General features: G+C 36.5%; 1 protein-coding gene and 1 non-coding gene across 2 annotated transcripts in view; one reads left to right on the top strand and one right to left on the bottom strand.

Annotated features, from left to right (window-relative positions):
* The window catches only part of GPC6 (glypican 6), a 712,773-nt gene that overhangs the window by 198,458 nt on the left and 493,000 nt on the right, over positions 1–21,315 (bottom strand). The gene's annotated exons all lie outside the window — the stretch shown is intronic.
* LOC148184840 (U2 spliceosomal RNA) lies at positions 5,446–5,616 on the top strand. The gene has a single exon (XR_015772088.1). It is a non-coding gene; the product is annotated as a U2 spliceosomal RNA (small nuclear RNA).

Consider the following 21,315-nt stretch of genomic DNA (forward strand, 5'->3'; position numbering starts at 1 on the left):
ATCTTTAATTAACTTCAGGACAATGACTAAACTTCACCCAATCAGTGGCTATTTTCTACCATATACCTTTGACATTATCTTCTCCACATGTTACAATTACTCCCTATTGATTTTTTGTTGTTGTTGTTTTTTTTACTGGGAAAAGCAGGTAAAGCTTAGCTGGTAATGATGGTTTTATTCCTTTTGCTCTTTTCTTCAGAGAAGATCTGCCCACCGTTGGATCCAAGTAATTAAATTTTCTTTTTGTCCATATTTTGGCTGTTTTTATGAACACTGTTATTGCTGATTTAATTTAACAGTCAAAGTATCAAGAAAGTTCTTTTCAGCGGATTTCAGCTGAAAATATGTCTGTATGCATCTAATTAGAACTACATAGAAATATTCATAAGATTTTGAATGCTCTATTGAAGTACTTCTCATTGCTTCACACTGGCTCACAGAAGCTAAGACCTCAGTTCACTGCTTTTATAGCACAATCTGATATAAAAATGGAAGTACTGCATCAGCCATACTCAGTTGGGAATTTATGTTGTAGAAGGTCAATTTGAGAATATTTGCTTATATCAACCAAATCTCTAGTCTAATACTTACCTCCTGAAGACAAAAATAGGTATCTTTTTAACAGTTTCATCCCAGATTGAAAGCTAGAAGAGCTGGTTTAAGAACTACAGCTTTGTCCTAGTGTCTATGACTTTGTGCTTGAATTATATCAAACTAAAAATAAAAAACTACAGCCCTTAAAGCAGCTGCAAGATTTCCACAATCCTGGGATAGTATATCTCATTAATATGGAGAGATAAAACATGGTCATTTTAATTTTAATATATTAATATCTCAGAAAATATTTTTCTAGCAAATGTATAATGTATAGTCCAAGATGTTCATTAAATAATTAGAAAAAAATAGGGTAATATAGTCGAACTGTAGATAAGTTTTATAATGTAACAAAAAAAATTACACATTTACTCTCTGATAACAAACCATGCAGCACTAAGAAAGAAGAGGAAATTTTAGCCATTGTTCTTGTCCAACTGAGATGTCCTTTTCCAGTATCCATGACTTTGAAATCATGAGAAACATGGCAACTAGCTTTTTTCTAAGGCCTATTAAAATTTAAGGCATTTTTCTTACTTATTTCATCATCTCAGTTGTGTTCCAGTATGTGCATAATTCTGGAAGGTGAACTAATATTGCCCCTCTATTTAGCAGATGAGAAACCATGAAATATTACAAGTAATTTATAAAGGAATTTATGTACATAAACCCCTAAAAGTTAAGCATGAGAATTTTTGAACACTGCCTATGGGCATCACTCTTATCTATAATTTGCCTAAGTTATCACAACATGTAACTGTGAAAGTGGCCATATGAAAATAATGACTGGAAGTCTCTAAGAGATTACAGCAGGAGGTTGCACATCAAATAATAACTGTTGGAGAGGTGAGTTGTGGAATTTCATAATTTCCCTAGAGACGTCAAGAGCAAAAAAAGAGACAAGGACAAAATGTTCAGATGTTTACTTGGGTGAGATTGAAGCTCTATTTAAAAAAGAAAAGAATAGCCTCTCCTATTTTTAGGAAACTATGAAAATTATTTATCAGATGATCTGAATGCATAAAATCTAAATTTAGAAAACCACTTGAAAAGCGGCAGTCATAAGATATTTTGTGTAAAGCTTATTTTTTAATCTCTTGATTCATTTCTGAATGACACTTTAAAGAATTTTTCTTTTACAAAATAAAATGTTTGAACACTCAGATATAAATAATGTAAATATTAAAATGTTCTTAAATCCCATTTTACCTGTCAGAAACATAATTAAATTCAAACAAACTGGGTGGAAATTAAAATTTATTTGACTTCAAATTGCGCAAGCTGAGAAAATACTCCAGGATACGAGGATTTACATCCCATGAGATATCACTCAGCTGAAAAATCTGCCCTGAAAATTTTGTGGAAAAATATTTATCTTTCTCATCTGTTTTTAGAGTAATCCCATATTAAACAGAATTTGAGGTACATATTCCATCTGTTACTTTCCTAGCATTTTGAGGACAACACTAAGGTGAAAAATCTCTGACATAATTTCTTCCATCCACTCCCAGAAGATGTAAAGTTTTCTATTACACAGAAACAAAGAAGGAATCTCACAGCTGTTAGGCTTTCAAACCCCACTATTTCTTCTGGAACATAAACTTTAAGACACTCTCTTAATAAAAAGTAGTTACTCTGCTTTCTTCCTAGAGAAAAAAATCTAAACTGCCTCTCACTTAAAAGAGAGCGTGCTCATTTCTTTCGGCCTCATGCTACCTGTGAGGAAAAAAATGCTGCAGAGAAGTAGGTTTAGTATTGCCCAGGTGCAAATCACAAATAGAAAGGGAAGTCCTCGATAATCTGGAAATCAAACCCCCAGACAAGCAGAAGAAAAAACTCTGCGAGAAGAGAACTGTCACAGCAGGAGATAATTATCAAATCGTGCACTTAGACGTTTTGTGCAGGGTAAGAAACTGATGTGAAGAATGGTCAAAGCCAGTCCTACTTGCAGCACCCACGAAGTTTGAAATGCAGACTGTATGCCTGAGAGCATTCTTGCTGATTGCCTATGATTCACCACGCCAACCAAAAAAGCGCCTGAGAAGAAAAGCAGTTGTCTCAGAAAGAGAGAGAGTGCGGCAAAACTGCTCTGATGACTCCCAAGTACCTCTCCTTCACTGTCTACTGATGTGTGAATTGTTTCACTGACTTAAAAAGGGCATGAATCAGAGTGGTGGAAAGGGCTGTGGGATGTCTTATTTGTGCGGTGTCAGCAACAATACACTCATGAGAAAGAAATAAATGCATACATAATATTGGCAGTCTTGGTTGATGATAAGTTATGCAATAATTCGAGGTGACAAGTGACAACAGATTGACCCAACTTGTTCCTGCTCCTTCCTGCTCTAAGAAATCCGGAGTCAAGATGCAAAAGACACTTTAAAGTTTATAGTAAGGTTTATAAATTACTAAATAGTAATGTGATCATTATCTGAATTAGTTGACAATGGCAATCTCCTAGAAACAACAAGAAAGGATATGTAGATTCCTTCCAGCTCTTTTCCCACGTAACTGATGAATTGTCTGGGCTGCCTATTCACAGTGACAAAAGGGTAGGAACTGGGTAGATTAGTACTAAAAGGAGGGTATTTTTAATAGAGAACGAAATAAAATTGTAGGAGTAATGAAGCAGCAAAGTCCAAGTTTGATGGCTTTGCCTACTTGTTAAACCTCACCATATTCCTATATTGAACATTTTTCAGGTAAATTCAAACGGTAAAATTTCATCACTAACCCTGGGCTATTGGGAAAAAAAGGCTAAGGAGTATCCATGGAAATCAAACAAGATTTTTCAAGTTGCCCATGTTTTGGTCTTTTTCCATGAAAATCAAAGGCCAAATAAAGAGTGCTGAGTTTTGAAACGAAACATTCACTCTGATTATTTGCAATAAGCTCATCACACCTTGTCAGAGACAGGTTAGGTACAAAACACAGTCATCAAGACACTAAGGAATGTAAAGCCTGCTTTAAAGAGGGATTGTTTTCTGAAGACCCTGCAGCCCAGTACAAAGCAAGATATTAATTTTCCGGGACACAACAGAATAAAATATTTTGCTTGTTCTCATTTTTAATGTCATGATGTGAATTAAGCACAAGATGAACCACAACAAATAGGACAGTAAAACGAATTGTGTGTGAATCATATGCATGTAAAGTGATTGAATGGAAACATATTTAACTATTTCCTTGAGTTCTAAAGGGAAGAAGGATTTCAGATCTTTAAGGTATCCCAGCAAGGATCTAGTCACATACATTGCTGGGATCCAATAATCAAACACAATGTCTTGATTATACATTCAGTGTAGCACAGAAGCAGAGTGATACTTTAAAAATAGTTCAGCATCTATTTATAGGATCCATAAATGCCCACCGCATTACGTGGGCCCGAGTCATGTGAGATCACCCTACAGCTCCATGTTAACATTTACTCCTTTATGGTCTTTCAAATACTCTTGTTAGGTTTTCAGAGAGCTACTTGTAAATATAAGTACCATATATAAAATATTTAACAGATGCTCAAGTGCACCTTGGGATGATGACTATGGTCTGGAATGACCTGTTTATGGGATGTGTGCCCACATTTCTGCTGAGTATCGCACTTGCAGTTTTTAGAATTGCATAGCTGAGAGTAAATCTTCATCATTTTATTTTCTTCATTTCCCTTCTAATCCCTTCCTCATAACTCCTTACCTATAGACACAAACCACAAAAACAGGGATCCTCACTAGTGTCTGTGTGTCCTACTTCCAAGATGCTACAAGAGAAACATAGGGAAGTGATTAAAACCAGAATAATTAGGGGTATTAATGTTTCTATGAGCACATATTCTTCTTAGCATTTTGTTTCTGAGTTGTACGCTAAAGAAAAACATGATCCAAAGTACTAGCGCTACATAATATGAAGTCAAGTATATATCAGAGAATGTTTTACATATTAAAACAAACTAGTCCTGTGTAGAAGAGTCAACTGTCTTCCTTCTTCACACTCAGATCCCCTTAAACATAAGAAAACCTGAAATCATGTATGAAAAAACTAAAATCAGACACATTGTCTTTTCCCTGATGGCAGAAGGGTGAACTGCAGCAGCAAATTGCCTTTATGATACCTAACATAACAATATTATACTTTAGGTACTGTAATTTTTGGGAAATAATTCCAAAGGAAAGTAAGGACATTGTAGCATTGGTTTGAAATAAGCAAGTACCAAATAAAAGACAGTTTGTCAAGTTTAAGCTGGTTATTTGTTCGCACCTGCAGGAACCTGCAGATCAAACCTAATCTATTAAAATATATCTGACAATCAGATTTACTTTTTCTTGTATTTAGAGATAGATTGTATGTGAAATTGGTTATTAAATCTTAATTTAATCTACCATGAATTTTAGGTTGGTGTACAAACCGGAAATAGTGTCTACAACCATATGGAAATATTTTTAATATCTTGTTCCTCATAAATTCTCAGCAGGTAAGATGTTATACAGATTACATTTTCCTTTACCCAAAACTGAGCAAGAAAATTCATTTTGTGTAGGGCTGACTAGTATCTAAGAGGCAGCAGATCTATAAATGAGAAAAACAAAAGAAGATATTAAGGAGGTAAACAATATAGCCTAAGATTATTTTCTTTTGCTCAGAAATTTTGCTGGAGTAATTTAAACCCCAGCAATTTCAGTTATTTCTATGAACTACTGTAATTGTATTGATTTACAGTTCTTACTTTCTCAAGGAAGAAATCATTCTTTTATGTGTCATCTTTTAGATCTGTCAACAGCCCTTGAAACTGCTGATCCTATATCATCCTCAGTGGGCAGAAGTGCTCTGCAGTATGCACTGAAGCCCCTGTCCCAGATGCACACTTCCCAGCTGTTGGCTAAGATCAAGTGCATCATCTTTTCTTATCACTTTATTATCTGATACATCCCCAGCTCAAAGATTATATATTAAATGGATTTGGAAGGCAGGGGAAGGAGTAATCTCTTCCTCCATCCACTTTACACATCAGCCCAAAAGTGTGGTTTTTCCAGCTATTGTGGTTACATCGTGACTGCATGTCAGGATGTGATATTTGCACATAAAACCACCCTGTACACTTTAGTCTTCTTTTAGGTGGACTCTGGATCTTCCACAGATCTTGTGATGCAGCCAGTGGCCACAACACCACTGCTCCACTGATGCAGCCACTGCAGCTATGCTCTCCATGGAGAACTCCTGAAATCTCAGTCTGAGACACAGGGCATATGGGGCAAGGTTTGTAACTGGGACTGCCCTTGTCCCTGCTGGTGTCATTCTTCCTAATTGACTGTCACACTCTCTCTAAAAAAAAATAAAAACAGAGCAGTCTTGATTGTACTGTTGACTGCACTGGTCTTGAATACACCTGCAAGTAGACCAAGGAAAGAATTTTTGTATTTCTCCCTCAGCACACCAAGTTCTCCTTTAAGAAAGTGAAAGAAGCTCTATAGCTTGTGAAATAAGATGTCAGTCCTTGCTGGATGAAAAAAAAAACCAAACATTGAACCTCAAAAGACCACACAGATTGGACTGAATGACAATTTGACCCATGTCTCTAAGTGAAAAATGACTGAATTTATTGCTGGCTAAGTCAGAAAATCCAGCAAAAGGAAAATATATATAATGCTTTTTAATGGCTACCTGGCAGTAAATTTGTATTTAAGCTATTCCATTGCCATTTGTCTTTATTTGATTAAGCCACCTGATTTATAAAACATGCTGGAATGCAATTTATGTACAACAATATAATCCACCTAGTGGTCTGGTTTCCAGAACCACAAGAATAAACACTCTCAAACCATAAAGGCACTCTCAGTGCCAGATATCCATTTATAATGCCTGCAGAATGATGTCTCATCATCTCCGGTATGGAAACTGCCAGCTACTCTACCACAACCTCTTTCCAAACCTTTTAAAAGTAAGGAAAGCATCCAAAACACAAAGGTATTTCACAAGATGGGAGAGATGTCCTCAGTGCAGCAATGTTATTCACCTTGAGTGAAGAAGACAACAGGAATACCATTGTGAAATCAGCTTTAAATCTGCTTTAAAAAGACAGCTTTGGAAATAACATTGGAACAAAAATGTACAAAATAACATTGCAGAAATACTCCCTTGTACAAGATGACTCCAGGAAGTGGGTTCTTACTATAATCAGCCCTTTACAACCCATATATCTCATTCACATTCTGATATCTTCTTCTACCTGTAAGACTCCTGACTGGCTGCATGGACACACAAAATGGTGAGATCAGTCGCATTGCTGCTGCTAGAGATGGAACTGAAATAACTGTTGGGTACCTATTATGGCGAGAAAAAGTTCAAGAAATAAAAAAAATTTGCAAAAGAAAACACACTTTCTACCAAGACTGAAATCCTGAAACACTGGAATCAGCCTCTCTTACCACTCCTCTCTCTCACCCTACAGTTGTCAAGGGCACTGAAAGACAAGATGAACCAGAAAGAATTTCACTATGGCTGGATTTCTTCAATCAGAGGAAAACCATTAACAAAATTCTTTACATATTACCACTCCAACTTAGATATATATATTCCCTCTGTATTAGTAGAAAATGTGAAAATTCAAACACTATTTCTTATGGACATAGGTGCACAAGAGAGAAAAGGAATTTCTTTGATATTACAGGTTTTATCACAATGATCTTGCTATATTATCATTTAATGGCTAATCACATGCTACTGAACGAGCAAGCAAACCCCTTATGCACTGCATTTTACTTGTTTATTTTTTGAATGCCTAAATTCCAAGCAACAACTAGAGATGATTATTAAAAGAAGCTATTTCATTACTTACTCATCTAGTAAGTTGATTTTTCTCTTTCTCTTGTAGGAGAAGTTTTAAAATGAGAAAAATGTTCCAAAGAGAATAGTCCACAATATGAGCCAATTAAGAACTGGATATCTTACTTAGAGTACAGTACAGTCTCACAGAGGTTAGGTTTGTTTCATTACATCTTTTATGCTTAGTAAATGGTAAAGTTTTATTTTCTTTTATTTAAAAATAAAAAAAATACAGCATACAAAACAAAAAGGGAGTTGCAAAAATGAAGCTTTCATAAATATGGTAGGATAAAATGAAAATCAGATTAAAGTCTGCAGACTGATTTTACTCATTGCTTTGATCAAAACTAAAAAAGTTAATTTTGCTCCCTTTATCTGATTAATTGGAATCACCGACTGGTCAAGGGAGGAGATTGTTATGCTGTACTCTGAGTTGGTGCAACCTCTCCTCAAATCCTGTGTGCAGTTTTGGGCAATGCAGTAAAAGAAAGATATAGAGCTATTAGAGAGTGTCTGAAGGAGAGCTACAATGAGGATGAAGGGGCTAAAGGCAAAGCCTTATGAGAAGCAGCTGAGCTCACTTGGTCTGTTCAGCCTGAAGGAGACTGAGGGGAGACCCCATTGCAGTTACAGCTTCCTCCTGAGGGGAAGGAGATGGGCAGACACTGATCTCTTCTCTCTGGTGACAGTGACAGGACTGAGGGAATGGCCTGAAGCTCTGTCAGGGGAGGTTTAGTTTGGATATCAGGGAAAAGGTTCTATGTAGCTGGGCACTGGAACAGGCTCCCCAGGTCAGTGGTTACAACACCAGCCTGACAGAGTTCAAGAAGCTTTTGGAAAATGCTCTCAAGCACATGGTGTGGCTCTTGGGGTGGTCCTATGTGAGACCATGAGCTGGATGTGATGGTCCTTGTGGGTCACTTCAACTCAATATTCTATGATTCTAAATCTCTCACCAACTTTTTATGAAACTTTATTCCACTGAGCTGAGGGGTTTTTTTTCCTCAATTAAATCACTATTTATTTAAGATTCTTGTTCTGAGCAAGACTGTGTTTTCACTGCATTATACAAGCACAGAAGTACATACTTCTGTGTTCTAAAAATGACAAACATAATCCTGCATTTAAAATGTGAATTCTGCCCATTTTTAAATGCTGCTTTTCAAACAGTAGCATTACAATGACAACTAATTGCATTTTCATGACATCATAAGGTTGGAAAAAAATGTCCAACTATTAACATAGAACCACTGCAATTATTCTTCTCAATTGTTGGGTCTTCAAATCTGTGTAATTTGATAAAAATATGGGGCTTGGTCCACAAGACAAATCAAACCTGAATTAATTACAAGGTTTTATTAGTCACAAATTTGCCAAACTGATCTAATTCAGAATCAAGAGAATAAAATATGAATATTTCATATTGATAATTGATTAGTATAAAATAGGGAAACAATGCAATTTTGACTTTTCAGTGAATGTTGCTGACATTTTGTAGGTGCTTGAGCTTTTCCATATAGATTTCTATAGCAAAGCCCTTGCTGTTGTATTTTAAGTCCCAATAATGTACTTATTAGCTTCTTCTAGGTCCCAACTAAGATATTTCTTTTAGTATGAAGAGTAAGTTTAGTCTCCTTCTAGAGATAGTAAAAGAAAGTATTTTAAATTGCTCAAGAAGTAAAGAAAAACCATTCAAACACTGATTTTTAAAATCAAATCTAGAGAAATTTTGGGTTCACAGTCTTCTGAGGCTTCTGTACCCAGAATTATTTGATATCACAGACTGTTCTGAATGGAAGAATCAAAATGTTGGGAAAATGACTGCATGTGAAGTACAATAAATGAAAATTTTGTGGAGTGCTTATATTCATTCCCTACTTATTTATGGGCACAAAAGAAAAGTGAAGATAGAGCTGCAGACATCAAAATCAAGTGCAGTCTATTCTGGGAACCATTTATAGTGTAAGTAAAAGTATAATTAAATAATGACTTCATTTCAGCAGGATCCCATGATAAGAATCAATAGTCAGGCCACTGATCTTGCATTAATTTGGCCTCACATTGTCACTAAATCTTGTCACAGCCACACTTTCATGACACCCTGAATTAACCTCGACTATAACCCTCCCTTTAAAATAGAAGCTTTTTTTACCTTCCCCTTTCCAAAGGCTTCAATGGCTGCTTCCTGAGATTAATGGTATTCAATGGTATTCAAAAGAATTCACAGATATGATATTCACTTGATATTCCATTTTAAAAGGTGTAACAGATGTAATAAGCCTTGCTTAAAAGTACCTTCCACATAGAACCATTAAACTAAACTCTTACATGTTTAACTTATCTGAGCCTTTGCTGAAAAACATTTCCTTTTACTTTAAGCCTTGAATATTTTTTGGAAGTAAATACTGCATTTTGATTTCAGTCATAAATCAAAAAAAGCGTTATTAAAAAAACAAAAATACAGAGACACAGAGAAAACTAACTGAACAGAAGTAACATACTGCAATATTACTTTTAAACTTGTGGCCCTGCTGGTAATGTGTATTTTTTTCATGTCAAAGAACCTTCTGATCTTCTCCAAGTCTACGATCAGCACCTGCAATACATTTTTCTTTTACTCAGGTTGTATTTGCTGCCTGAGACTTTCTGCTCTTGCAAATACAAAAGGCTTCCCATTCCTTACAACTCTGCAGATTTACTAAAAAATGAAATGCTTCAGAAAATTTTGTGGATACTATTTTGTGGCTGTAAAACCATATGAACGCGAACATAAAGCAGCTCCCTGTCCAAATGATACAATAGGATTTATGGAGAGACATCATTTTCACTTCAGGGTTTGTTAGGAAATGTGAAGCTACAATGAATCCTTACCATTCTTGAAATACAAAATGTGCTCTTTGAATCTTGTCTAAAGATATCGTATTATGTAATTTCTTCTCTGGTGATACTTCATTAAATTGTACAGAAAACTCATTGTCCACCCTCTCTGAAAAAGTCAATACAATAACTGGATCTTTTCATAGAATGAATAAGTTTCATATTCTTTGCTTTCCTGGAGGATTAAAGGCACTCTGGCTTTTGAAGCTCAGTGTGCCTTTGCTGCCTTCTTGGTCCAATATCCAGGCAGGGTCTTATCCTGCACATTACTGTCGCCCTGAAAACTCAGCTTCTGAGCTTGCTAACATAGTTTTCTAAGGACTTTCCCAGGACAGTAACTGTAAACATAGATATGTGTACATTCTTTCTGTTACACGTCTTCTGATGGGCATTTCTCATGGCCAGTGCAGTGAGAAAGTGTTATCCTGAGCATCCAATCCCTGGCCATTGTAAGAAGCCTATAAATCCTGGGAGGAAAAATAAACTCTGCTCTTTCTTGCACCACACCTCAACCTGTGTCCGCGTGATCTATTGATCTTCAGCGGTAACACACTACAGCTCACCTTCAGCCTGGTTCCAGAATTGTTCTCTCGAAGATACCAGATTGTTTTCTGTCTTTCACTAAGCAATGGCATAGCCAAATGACTGCCAAGAAGGTGCCTTAGTTTTTAGACTCAGCATTGCCCCTGAAGCTTCAGCATTCAGACTGTAGCAACAGGGCAGAGACAAAGGGAAATTGAAGACATTCATAACTGCTCTTTTATGTTCCCATATCTATGTGATGTGAAACAAGAAAGTGCAAAACCTGTTGATGTAATTTTTCACATCTAATGTCCATATCAAGGAACTCATGAGTTTTTTTCAATGGCTTGGTTTGGATGGGACCCTTGGATGGGATCATCTGTTTCCAAACTCCCTGCCATGGGCTGGACACCTTTCACTACATTGGGTTGTTTGAAGTCCCATCCAGGCTTGCCTTGAACACTTTCAGTGTGTTCACCTGGAAGTGTGAACCACCCAGAAGTTCTCTGGCAAGTTCTCTTGTTCCAGTGGCTCACCTCAATCACAGTAAAGTCGTTCTTCCTTAGGTGTAATCTAAACCTACCCTTTTTCAGTTTAAAGCCAATCCCCTTGTGCTATCACAGCCCCTTGGAAAAAGGCCCTTTCCAGCTTTTCTGTGGGTCCCTTTCCAGTACTGGAAGGCAGCCCTATGTTCTCTTGGAGCCTTCTCTTCTCTAGAGTAAGCAACCTCAACTCTCTCAGCCTGTTTTCTTATGGGAGGTGCTCCAGCACTCTAATCATCTACCTGGCCATCCTCCAGACTTGCTTGAGCAGGTCCACATCCTTCCTGAGTTAGGATCCCCAAAGCTGGATACAGTAGTCCATGTGGGGTGTCCCAGCAGCAGAGTAGAGGGGGAAAATTACTTCCCTTAATCTGCTGATCTCTTCTCTGTGGTGAGAAGTGACAGGACCTGAGGAAATGGCATTAAACTCTGTTACGGGAGGTTTAGGTTGAATATTAGGAAAAGGTTTTTCATTTGATTCTTTTGATGCAGCTCAGAATGTGTCTGGCTTTCTGGGCTGTGAACGCACATTGCTGGCTCATGTTGATCTTCTTATCCACAAACACTCTGTGCTCTTCTCAGCAGAGCTGTTCTCAATCCATTCTCTGCCCAGCCTGTATTTGCGCTTGGAATTGCCCCAACCCAGGTGCAGGACCTTTAACTTGGCTTCATTGAACTTCATGAAGTTCACACAGGCCCACTTCTCAAGCCTGTCAAGGTCTATCTGAACAGCTTTCTTTCTCTTCAGCACGCTGACTGCATCACTCAGTCTGGTGTTTTAACACAACCTTCTAATTAGTAGTACTATATTCCTTGTTAATTATGTGTTTTGCTTTCCTAGATTCAAGATCACTCAGATATAAGAGGAAGCAACAGCTCAACCAGAAACTATACAAAATACACAACATTCTTCTTTTTTTAGAAAATCACTGCCAGACAAATCTGCATTTATTTCTGTCTTAATCTTCATTCATATGGATTAATGCCTGGGTTTTATGACCAAAGAAAAGGTTTATCCTTGTTACTTAACTGGACAATGGTTCTATAAAATTCAGTTTTAGAGGTTCAATAAAAGCATGATAGTGAGTAGTAAAGCTTAATCTACTCTACAGCATTATCTAACATCCATATAAAAACATAAGAAAGCTTTAGGGAGAGTTTGAGTTGACAAGTCAGCTTTACAATGTGATTTGTCCATTTTCTCATTGCCAGACATCCAGAAAAGGACAGGTTTTCTCAGTACTTAGCTGACATTCCATTCTTGTGATGGACCAGACCAGACAGGGAAACAAAATAAAGCAAAACCAGATGACATTGACATAATGTTGATAAACTAGATTGCCTGCACTTTCATCTTTACAGCATCATGAAGAACCAAGCAAGAACAAAATGGATTTATCGCCACTAAAGAGGTACCACAAGAATATTCCAAAAGGTGCAATGAATCCCATTTTCTTTTTAGTTTTGATATTATTGTATAGTAGAGAAGATACAGACAGGGGGGTATACTTGTACACAGAACTGTGCTAAGACCTACAGAAAAATATTCCATGATCCATAGTGGAAAACTAACTACTTTTTTTTTCTGTAAGCTAATGAGACAAAGCTAATATCTGCTTGTCCTTCATCCCATAATACACTTATTATAAAACCACTATTCAAATTACAGTCACATCTTATTAGACAACAGATGGTCTTATCTAAATTGGTTGGTTAATTCAGGTTCATGATTTTGTATTAATAAGTCACAACAATGAATCAAACCCTCCTAGAACTCTTAGTGAAGTCAGCCATGTGTGGCAGCCAGTGGCTGTTATTCAGCAAGAAGCAACAAAGGGAAGGCCACTTGTACCAAATGAGTTACTTCAATTCCTCATGAATCCTCATTATTGTGCCCTTTAAATGCATTTCTTCTACCATTGATAGGCGCCAGAATCTATTTCCCCATTGTTATGTATACACTAGCTCCATGAAAAGCAAAAGAAGATAATTATAATAGGAAAACCTGTGAAACTGACATGATGTTTGACTTCTGCTTTGTAGAGGAGATTTATGCTCACAATAAAGATTTCATGTCAAACAAGCTTTTCTAAATATATAATAATTCTTCAGCTATAAACTTTCAGTTAACAAAATGTTTTTATAAAGATGAACAACAGACGCCTGACTACAATAACTTTCTGATTGTCGTATATGGAAGTTTAAAGTTTTTGCAACATGCTTTTATTTTTAATCTGAGAATTTATGTGACATTGAGCACAATAACTTATGCTTCATAAACTCTATTTTAGAAGTCACATCCTTATCTCCATTATACTTATTCTGCAGATACAAAACTGAATTACTCACTGAAGACAATATGGTGTAAATCTGCCCTTTTTCAGGAAACATTCATGAAGGGTCTAATTTCCAATGTCTCATAAGCTCTCCTTCCTACAATGCCTTTTTGCTTGTGGTCTGCAGATCAGGTTCTGAAATAGTTGTACCAGCTTCTTCACAGGGCTTACATACCTATGGGGTCCCTCGTGAGAGCTAGAGCCCTCCTGCAAGCTAACATGCAGTTTCCAGTGCCTGGAAGCTATTTAAGGAGAGGTTTTCCTGTGAAGCAAATACAGTAGCTGTATAAGCCAGCTATCCCTTCACAACCGCAGATTTAATAAAGCTGCAAGCCCATGATGGAAAACCTAAGGCAAATGCTGCCAGACACTGAAATGCCCCCAGTGCACAGCTGGCTCTTTGTATGCAGCAGCCAGTGCCTGGTTTACAGCATGAATTTGATGGCCATACTCAAACAAGACCAGCAATAAGCCTGGACTTTTCACACCTGAAGCAAAAAAACCCCAAAAAACAGAGAAAAGCTAAGAGAAGAATTAGAAAAAAAACTAACAATTGATCCACCCAGAACTTCTGAGGACTAGAAGTATTAGAATCCCAAGTGACAATATCTTCCAAGCCATTAAATATAACAGCTATGCCATATATACATACCAAAAATTACATCTCATAAGCATCCTGCACAGAAGAGAAACAGCTGTAATGAAAGGGGACATGGTTTTGAGAGAGAACTGCAACCCTGCTGGTAACACTTGCATGCTACAGGTGTAACAAGAAGTCCTCACACTCACAGAAGATGTAAACACCAGAAGCAACAAAGAGCTTCTAAGAATGAAATCCTGACCCATGTGAATTTGAGAGGAAGAAATCATGTGGCATCAAAGGCCAGAATACCAGGTCCATTTGGAAATTCACCTAAGCTGTTAAAAAAGAGCTCTGCAGTTAAATAATTAAAGCAGAAGTCCCTCCTGAGTCAAATGGGAATAGATCCTGAGTACTGAAAAAAACAGTGCTGTTATTTCTTAAACTCATGAAGATGCACATTCCAACCACCTACACCACCCCCACCACATTTTTTTTTTGGTGCAGTTACTGGTTTTCATTGACATAATAATTTATTTGCATTAGATTTCAGAAGTGAAGATGTCATGTGCATGAAAGAAAAAGGAATTTTGAGCCCACATGGTACAATTTTTCATTCACATTAGATAATGCATATGACACCTAATAAAGAAGATAAAAAAGGAACATCTCTTTGTTGAAGTCAAATACACTTACACTTCAAAGAAGAGAAAAAGGATTTGCAAATTTTGCACTTTGTCTGGAGGGTGCTATTGTATATATTTAGTTAATCTCATTTAACAGGCCCAATTTTTTTTAGTTCTCTGGCATGATAACAATTTCTTTCTAGTGTTATTTAATTTAAATTTTATTTTCTTTACACTTGATGCCAAGTTTTGTGCTTTTTTGATTATCATCCATAAATGATGAGGACAAGGTGGGTGTTAAGAGGAACAGATGATAAATTGCAAGCTATCCATAAAATTGCAACTTCTAATTCATGTGAAAAATTGAGGAAGGTATGTAGACCAAGGTTTAAAAAACAACCAACAAAATAAATAAGAACTTTCAACAAAGTTGACTCTTCTACTACTTTCAAACTGACAAAGCATCCAACAAATCCTACTAAGTAACATGGAACAGACTGCTTAGTCTTTCTGAAGATAATTTCTAGATAATTTCTAGATAATTAAGATAATTAGATAATTAAGCTTAGGAATCCAAATTTGTGGTTAAGACCATCAGTTTCATATAATAAAACAGGAAACACACAAACAACCCCAACATTTTCCAGTCAGCAATTTTTATCCACTGGAAAAGACATTGACTGGTTTATAGAATTCAAAAGAGGACTATCATTTAAAAGTGTGAGGAAATCAAAACAAAGAATGACATATAGAAACCCCCCAAGACAAGTGAGAAAACACTTCATAGAAGTGTCACATAAAGTTAGAGAAAGACTACTTTAGTCTAAATGATTCTCTGCTGTTTTATCCTGTAAGTGTACAGTGTCCAATGCAATAGGCAAATGCAGCCTTAACAGAATCAACAGCCTTGAAAGCTTTTATGCTTTTAGAGTGCAATGAGCTGTAATATAAAACAAGCTACTATAATGCACAAAGGTAAAATGTTTTTGAGTGATACAACCATTTATGATGCCACAAATTTCATAAAAATTCCCTGAAAAATGAGAGAAATAGAGCAGTAAAAGTGATTGCATATATAGGGGGTAAATGATCAATGACAGTAGTATGGTTATCACACAAGAAGGTAAAAAGTGATTTTCAGAGAAGTGAAATTGTTCTGCAGTTGTAGGGGTGAGTAGTATGGCTTCAGTGTGTGCAGGCTTATGGTTTTGGCTTATTGGCTGGTTTTGTCTAGAACCTTTCATCTCATTTTGTCCATATTAAGGAATCCTACCCCTCTTGCCCACCCAAGTCCCTGAAACCAAGGAGATCTCCTGTGAAAAGCCCTCCTCAGGTTCTCCAGCGGAATCAAAACTTCCAAATGCTCTTTTTGACTACTCTTTCCTTGCTGCTTTTACACATCTGGTACACACATAAGAAGCTTTTGGGGTGAGGCATAGGGAGGTTAGTGCTCTTTATGTTTTAAGGTGGCAGGGAGTCCCTTAGGCACCAGGTCTTAATTAACAAACATTTTTAGAATTATTTCTAAATAATAGCTTGACAAAATTCTCCACACATTTACCATTTTAAAGACTAATCCAGTGATCAACTTCTTTTTTTCTCATTCTTGTTTGATTTACAAGAAGCAAACAAAATCTTCCTACAAGCAGCCCTGACATCTTGGGCTTGGGTAAGAAAATAAATACTACCTCATTTTCAGTCTCCAGAGGGAAGGCAGACTAATAATGGCCACATTATGGTCCTGGTCCTGCAAAGCATTCTCTCCATGCAGACATCACTGCAGGATCCTGGCTTGTGCTCACACCATCTGATGGCTGTTTGGTGGCCAGTGTGAGACAAGCAGACAAGTTAGTGAGCTATGTTCATCATGCCACCATCAAGTTTTACATTAAGTGGTGTTCTGGCTGGCAAACTAACCTGAAAAGTCTTATTGCAGATGCTGAATCTGTCTGTTACCCATGCCAATCTCCAGAAAAACAACCCAAACTGACAGATACAAAAACTTTCACTGCTGCCTTCATTCTTTGGCTAAACAGAAAATTTACTTCACTGTGATATAAATATTGGCACTATCTGTAACTGTGTACTTCTCTAAATGCTTATAAAAGCTTTGTTAAAATTTCATTGGTTGATCTTAGCCAAAAATGGAAACAAAAGGTATATTCCATTCCTGGGGAAGAGTTGTGTTGTGCTGCAAAGAAAATATAACTGACACTAAGCAATTCTGAAGGGTTTTGCCTTTCTATTCAAGAAGACAGACCGATGAGCTCTCTTCCACAGTAGGAATGTAAGTCTGAATTGCACTGCATGAAATTACACTTGCTAAGCTTATCCGAGAAAGACCTGAAAATGACTTACAACTCAATTTGTTGGGATAAAATAGTAAAGAATTCTGGGATGGTGAAATGAATCTTTCCTGCTTTGAAGTTTCTGGATAGTTTTGTTTTGTTTTGTTTTGGTTTTGTTTTTTTTTTTTTTTTTACAATAACCATAAAATAGAATAAAATAAACTATAGATCAATTTTCTCCCATGAGATTTACAGATAGATCGTTGTTTTCTACTATTTCCAAATTACAAATTATGCAATATATATTTAAGATAATTTATTGAAAATACATTTTTTCAAGAAAACTTCTAAAGCTAAAGACCTAAAACCTTTGGCCATCTAGCTAATGTTCTTGAGAATCCAGATTTTTTTTCTCAGTCCTAATCCAATTCATGACTCTCCTACAGGAAGAAGTTAATTCTTCACCATGTTTGGAAGGTTAATACCAAGCTAGATGGGAAATTTTAGTTAAGGTGTGGAGCAAAGTTTCCTTTTCTCAGCTATGTTTCCTACCTAGTTTTTATACCCTATTGACAATTACTGAATAACTCATCTTTCTGCTTGAAATTTGTCTCTTTACATTATACATTTCTATCTAACATAGCTAGCAAACTCATTCTCATTTAACTTGTTCTTTTTTCTTTAATAAATATTAATTTATTTTATTGTTCATGAAATAGCTTTAATTTCAACATTTGTGCCTGGGAATTTTATTTATTTGTTTGTGTGATTGCTCATTTTTCTTGTGAACCCTTAGAAAAGGATGTTTTGACTACGTTTTCAATTTCCTTCTATTAGCTCAAATTATTTCTCAGCCTTTCTCCCAGGCTAAGACACCTACACATTTCACTAAGTGTTAACTCTGTCTCTGAGATACTTTTGTAATAGAACTGACTTGATTATCATGACAGAGTCTTCTGGAACATGAATGACTTTTACCTGAATTTGCTCCTCCTTTTTCCTGTGCTCTTTCAGAACACCATATTATGTTGCCTTTTCATGTCCCTTGAACTTTTAGCCACCAATTATATATAGTTTCTACTAAAAAATTTATTGCAAGCCTCATGTTAGAAACTCACAGTTAAGGAAGTTTCCAGAATGATTCCTATAGGCAAATTCCTCCTTTCCTTCTACACTGAAAGAGGGGAAGAAAATTTCACTGTTTTTTCAAGAAGGCATCAGCATTTTGGGACAATTTTTCTTTGCTGTCATTGTGAGGGTATTTGTAGGCATTTTGTTTGCAGACAAAAGCACCTCATTGAGTTTTACTCACTACCTATAAAGAAAAAAGAAACAAAATGAATCTCCAAAGACTTTGGGTATTTCCAAGACACAGGCTGTTGGGCTATGGGGCAGTGGATCACTTATGATTAATGACTTAGGCAAAAATAATCCAAATTGATAGTTTCAGGTAAGTAATTTAACTTTCACCAAGTTTAGTGTTGATGATGAAAATGTGAAATGCCACATCCACCATGGTGTCCATGCTAAGGCTGTGGGGAAAACTCTGGAATATGGAAAAAGATCTGGCTGATGTTCATGAATGCCCAGCTAAGCTACAGGCACAAGCACGTACAGGGGGAAATAACTCTGAGATATTTTGATGGCAAGTCATGTAAAATAACTAGATAATAATCATTACCTTTTCCACATGAAAGAAATCAGTGTCTTCATGGCAATCTTTTTGTTTCCTTCTTATCTAACCATATTTTATTGGAACAGAACACTAGCTATACAATTAAGATAACTTGTTTTATCCTTCAAAGTCTTTGTCATTTTTACTCAGACTGACACATATGAAAAAGTTTAAATAAGAATCACAGGAAGAAGTAATCAGCTGCTGTCCTCTGCAAAATAAAATATATACAGTTGGTTTAAAAAATGTTTCTTCCCTACAGTGCAAAGCTACAAATGGCCAAGTCAGATTGAACTGCAGAAAGAAGGGGCTCCTTTGCAAAAAAAAAAAAAAAAAAGGGAAGAAATGGAAGCTTTATTTTTATCAAATATTAACATTTGTTGCAGCAGCTTAAGCTTTCTCTTTGTGACATCAAAACCAAGACCTTTTGCCTGTGTGCACAATACTTTTGCAGGCTGGTACATCATCACTGCCCCATATGAATGCTTCCCTGATACAAACATGGCCTTGTGCTCCAAAGCTGCCATCTGAAAGTAAAGCATTCACTGCTTCCTTAAGGAACATCATGAGCTCATGAGCTGTGAAAATCAAATCAGACATTGAAAAATGTGTATATTTTTCATTGCACTAAACTAGCATGTGTTCTTCCACCAGAAATGTGAGTTGCTGGGCTTGCATCACAGGTTGGGGAAACCTGCATGTTGTTTAGCAAAGGAAATGAGACTGGCAGAAATAATAGCAAAGCAGCTATGCATGACAATATCACCTGCTTTTTGTGCTAATCATAGTAGAACTGCCAATTAAAACAATGCCAAGTAATTGTTTAGATGTTGATACTAATTAGTGGCAGAAGAATTGAAAAGTAACTTCTTGTTGTAAAGGTTGGTAATTGATGTTTTGTTCTCTTCTTTCAAGGGTCAGAAGCTTCTTGACAGTAGTGCAGCATGGAGAATATTACATGCTGTTTTTAAGGAAACAATTTCTCATCCTTTTTTTTTTTTATTTTAACCACAGAAGCAATGAAATTCACTATTACACTGTATCTGGAGGGTTGAAATATGTTTACTTAGTAACAGAAACTTTGATTCTGTAGGACCTCAACTTTGGTCATGCTTTATGACCTTAAGAATAACTTTTAAAAAATTTGCCTCCTTTTCCTAATCAGGGTTGCCCTTCCAAAACAGAATCAGATTACAAGAAAAGTCAAGCAATATTAAACACGGTACACTTAAGGGAAAAATTCTATAAAAAAATGCTATGAACACCTTGAAAGAAAAAAATAAAATCTAATCGTTTTTGTTTGCTTCTACATAGAACAACCACTTCTATTTTTATTTTGTCTTTGAAAAATCCAACTCACCCTTCAGACCATTCCAAATCAGAATGCAATCAGATAAAATTTCTATTGATCAAACCAGATGAATTGTCAGCTTACACAACTTCAACTCCAAGGCAGCCATGGAAAGGAGTAAAAAAAATTAATTTCTATACTTAATGAAGTTTCAATGACAATGAAGAAAGAGCTGAATAGGCTTCAATCAGAAGCAGTAATCCTAAGAGGGCCACCTGATGGTTACATTTAATATGCTAATGCTATTACAGTACATGAAATTTTCTATTCTTCCCATAAAGGTCTTGTTAACAGTAATTAAATGTTAAGACATTCTGCACCGTAAAGAAAAGAGATACAGTGAATTTATTATCACTAGAATCAGTGGAAAACTTTTTTTAATTAGTATTTGAATAGCAAAAGATTGAATTCTCGCTACTCAGGGACAACAAAGCTGATCAGTTCTCTGTTAAATTGCATGCAATCACACCTTCTTCATTAGAATTGAAAACTTCAATATAAACCACAGGTTTTGCTATGCAACAGGTGTCAGGAGTTGATGCTATTCAACAGATGGCAGGAGCTCATACTAACCCTCACTGCTTCCTACCCTCAGCATGTTTTACACCCCAGAGCAGTCAGTGACCTGTGCTGTTAACTCTGGAGGTGTGTGCCTCAGCCCCTAGCACTGGCCATCAGGAGGTCTCTTGACTGGGAGATCACCTGGGATTACATAAACAGTAGGTCCTAAATGCTGAGAAAGCACTTCCTGAGTAGCCAAAAAGGTGTTCACTGCGCGCTGCCGAGGGCGCGCTGCCGCGGCAGGCAGCTCTGCACGAGATGCAAGGCACCATGGTCCTCAGTGTTATAACCCTGGCTCTTCCCCTCAAACTGTGACGGTTTATGGTTTTCAGTCCTGGTCCAGGAGGTCCCTGGTCCATTCTGTCAAAATGACAGGCATCACATTCATGTGAACAGTTCTCCAGTTGTAGAAAGAATATTTTGATAACCTCTTGCAAGTATTTACTTCTTTTTGTAATAGTTGAAGTAAATTCTTTACCAAGAGCAAGCACTGGAATTACACAGCATGATTTCCAATAAAGAATAATTGGATTCAGTCCATAAAACTAAT

The sequence above is a fragment of the Pseudopodoces humilis genome, chromosome 2 (genome assembly GCF_049639895.1).
Source record: "Pseudopodoces humilis isolate 2021_Gansu_Grassland_sample_001 chromosome 2, ASM4963989v1, whole genome shotgun sequence".
Taxonomy (NCBI): domain Eukaryota; kingdom Metazoa; phylum Chordata; class Aves; order Passeriformes; family Paridae; genus Pseudopodoces; species Pseudopodoces humilis.